The sequence below is a fragment of the Chenopodium quinoa genome, unplaced genomic scaffold (assembly GCF_001683475.1).
Source record: "Chenopodium quinoa cultivar QQ74 unplaced genomic scaffold, ASM168347v1, whole genome shotgun sequence".
In the NCBI taxonomy this organism is placed as follows: domain Eukaryota; kingdom Viridiplantae; phylum Streptophyta; class Magnoliopsida; order Caryophyllales; family Amaranthaceae; genus Chenopodium; species Chenopodium quinoa.
In genome coordinates, this window is record NW_018743937.1 from 4,207,395 (window position 1) to 4,211,070 (window position 3,676).

The 3,676-nt window shown below is 32.7% G+C and overlaps 1 long non-coding RNA gene across 1 annotated transcript; it reads right to left on the reverse strand.

Annotated features, from left to right (window-relative positions):
- Positions 1-1,232: 1,232 nt before the first annotated feature.
- Positions 1,233-2,936, reverse strand: LOC110688749. Its single transcript, XR_002504667.1, has 3 exons — positions 2,833-2,936; positions 2,541-2,657; positions 1,233-1,900 (listed from the first exon to the last, which is right to left on the reverse strand). It is a non-coding gene; the product is annotated as an uncharacterized LOC110688749 (long non-coding RNA).
- Positions 2,937-3,676: the final 740 nt, after the last annotated feature.

Consider the following 3,676-nt stretch of genomic DNA (forward strand, 5'->3'; position numbering starts at 1 on the left):
GATATTCCAATGATTTAGAACTAGGAACTTAAATAATATATGAATTTGTTCACTTGTGGGGTTTCATTCACCAGGTCATCAACCTTCATAATTATTTTGGACATTTTACTTAATTTCAAAAACCATAATTAAATAAGATTGAAACTTTGTTTCAATTGATAAATATAATTTTGCAAGTTAATGTATTACTTATGTAACATGTTTTCTCAAAACATACACAACTTAAATTACATAACTTGCTACAATCCAAGAATCTTAGTATGACTCTTATAACTAGTCATGGAAGTGGTTTAGTAAACAGAGTTCATGAGAAATTCCCATAAACATGAATTTTGCAACTTCTAAATTTTATAATAATATTCATCTCCATACACTAAGAACCATCCTTCACCCTTTTGCGAGGAACTTAGAAATTTCTATTTTGTATTCCAATAATACATTGGATTTTGTTTGAAATCTATCACCACTTGTCCTTAAAACACGTGAATCAAATAGACGAGTATAGTCCATGACATGTATGATGCACCCTTTGTAAATTGCATAAGGAGTATCACTAAAAACCTTAATTTCATCAACCTTTCTTAAAGCATTGAATCTTGTTACACTACAAGAAAAAGGGTAATTAGCGACGACCAATGTAGTCGCAAATCCGTCCCAAAAATGGATTTGCGACGGATTTGCGACTGCTTTGGTTCGTTGCCAAAGACCTCGTCGCAAATCCATTTTTGCGACTAATTTTTGGACAGTCGCAAATTTAGCGACGGATTTGCAACGCCTTTGCAACTACCATTTAGTGTTTAACTTTCAAATTTTAGCAACTAAATTATTGTCTGTCGTAAAATATTTGCGACGGATTAGCAACTACTTAGACCAATGTTTTAGGACTACTTTTGCGACATATTAGTGACTACAAGACCAAACTTTTGCGACTACGAGACTAAACTTTTGCGACTACAGAGACTAGTTTAATTGCGACGGATTTGCGACTATTGAGACAAATGTTTTTTGTGACGGATTAGCAACTACATACGAGACCAAATTTTTTCCACTACAAAACTAATTATTTGTGACAGATTAGCGACTACTGAGACTAATGATTTTGGAACTAACCAATTAGTCTCTAAACCAAATTTGCAATCGCTAAATATTTGCGACTAACTATCAATATTTGAGACCATAATTAAGCGACAACCAATATTAATCACAAAGCATAAAAGGTACCCACGCATAAATTCAAATAACCAAAATGTTAATTTTATTCAAATATCCAAAATATCAATCAATTTTGTATCAATGTATTAAAAAACAATATTTAACTTATAAGACTAATTGTTCCAAAAGTCACCTCCCATATAAAAAAAAAGCTACTTCAAACAAGAATTAATGACAATGTAAAAGACCAGTTGTTCATAAAATTACCACCAAGAAAATAAAAATCACTTAGTTGTATCACGAGAGCGGGTGACTGCAGGCGTAGGAGGCTTATAAGGACGGTAAACTTGTTTTACAAGTGATGCCATTTCCTGCAATGTTTTTTGCATAGCTAATTTTTCCTTCTTCCATGTAGCTTTTTCGATCTCATGATTTTCGACGAATTCCTTAGCACATTTTAAGTTCTCTGCCGCTATTTTTTGGCTTTCTTCTACCTTGTTATGGTTTTCTTCCGCCATCTTCTTTAGTTCTTCAACTTGAGAACTTAATTGAGAAATCATGGAAGGAGTGGAAGATGATGCAGTAGATTGAGAAGTAGGATCACTCTTGTAATACATTTGTGAAGCACTCCCTAAACCGTAGACTTTTCCTTTCTTTTGCCCACCTACAACCTCCAAGTAGATTTTGTCGGGGTTTATCTCAAAATTCCTTTGTTCTTATATTCCTCAAGTTTTTCCATATATTCTCCCTGCATTAAGATATGTATTAGTAACTATGATCTCAAATGTTAAAACTTTAATAAACTAAATACATTTTTTAAAAAAAAAAACAACTATAATAAAAATACAAGCAATGACTCGGGACATCGTCCGGGATAAAAACTTGTTTGGACTTCTAAAACACAATTTAATTTAATTGCTTTAGAGCAGCTAATAGAGTATTACCCATCAATGATGCAAGAACATGAATACAAGTACAGTCAGAGTTTCCTCTTAATAGATGTTCCAGATTACAAAGGTACAACTATTGGGAACAGAGGATCATGGGTATTTTTATTATAGTTGTTTTTTTTAAATAAAAAAGGTAACACTTATAGCAAAATAATTTATGTAAGCAGTTATTAGTAAAAATTTCGGCAGAGTCTCCTTTGTAAATTGAAGAATCCCCTCCTATAGGGTATGGCTTCAAAATAAACCTGTCTCAATTCACATTGTGCCATACCACATTACTCATATGATTAATGCCGAAAAATCATTCTCATCCTCCAACTAAATCACACAAACAAATAAACAATCTATAATATCTCCAAACATTAACTACCACATATTTTTTGTTTTTTTTTTTTTTTTTTTTTGTAATCTTAGCAAAATATAGAAGTATACTCATACCATGACTTTTTGAGACTTGTCACCCATCAATTCAACTTCATCATTGCCCACACAAATAGAATGAGTGCTCTCATATACTTCAGCAGCAGTTGGTAAAATTCCATCCTTTTTCTTTGCCTTGTATTAGAAGAAGTTGTTAGCACTAAAAAAAATACAACAAAAAATAGAGGACATAGACTACAGAGCAATTGTAATAAAGACTAGTTATTGTCATCTCTTAGTGGCTAAAAATTTTCTACTTGCTTCAATCTTATATAAAATCACAAGTTAGCTGCTAAAATCATACACTTACCATTTTTTTAACCACTTGAGGAGTAGATACGCTACCTTGGCGATGGCCAGGGTCAAACTTCTCTAATGTTTGGCCAGATAACCGAATATCTCTTGCTTGGTTAGAACGTTTCAGAAAATCAGGATGCTTACGCTTTTATGAATTCAGCTCGAACAGTGTCAGTCATGAAACTAACTTCCTTATGAAGAGGCATTTTGTAAACTTGGTTCAATGTGCCCCTAAGTCGGTCCCCAGCTTTTTTGTCCAATTCTCTCCTAGCCTTAGCATCGAACTCAGTTCTCCAAGTATATGTACGCTGCGCATAATTAACATGTAAAGCTTATAATTTTAACTCAAAATAGCATATTATACATATATAATTTTATTTCTAATTTATAAACAAGATTTTGATGGGAGAGTTTAAGATTTTGATACAAAAACAGTCTATAACAAAAGAAGACACTTCTACATATATAAACAAGCAGCAAAGAGCCAGCATACAACTTCTTGTATCCAGTAAGCTACAACATCTTTATATAGACTCATGCATGCCAGACATTCTCATTAGTAACAACGTAGATGTAGTTAGGCACCTGAATTATTTCTGTTCTCTTGGAAAGGAAACTGGAAAAGAACTATAAAATACTGATTAGAAAACCACTTGATGGGAAACAAATATAGTGCCCATCATACCATAACAATACAAACTAAAACGGGAAGATAAACTTTTGAAATTGATCAAACTTATTACTAAGTTGTGAGGGCTAAGCAGCTTGCAAAAGCATTGTTCTTAGGATTTCTATCTAACTTCTAAGAGAATCTGGTTCAACAGCATAAGCAACCTCATTATACAAGAGTTTCAAAT